We start from the raw sequence: 232 nt of genomic DNA, 5'->3' as shown, positions 1-232 counted from the left end.
GCAGAGGGGAGAGGGTCTTTAATATTCAGTTTCAAGGGCAATATGGAAACTACAGACTTCTCATAGTAAAAATAAGATGTAGGCATACACCAGTTAGGTCTATTGTCCCTGATACAATTGTGCTGCTGCTGGCCAATTACTACCAAAATCTCATTAAAGGAGAACTATGAGGTGAGTTATTTTCACTCACTTCATAGTTATAGCCGACCTGTGACAATGAGACTGTCACAGG

This window comes from Nanorana parkeri, unplaced genomic scaffold, assembly GCF_000935625.1.
Source record: "Nanorana parkeri isolate BGI_ZX_2015 unplaced genomic scaffold, ASM93562v1 scaffold6649, whole genome shotgun sequence".
NCBI classification, from domain to species: domain Eukaryota; kingdom Metazoa; phylum Chordata; class Amphibia; order Anura; family Dicroglossidae; genus Nanorana; species Nanorana parkeri.
The sequence above is the reverse complement of the archived record's forward strand: the minus strand, read 5'-3'. Positions refer to the sequence as shown.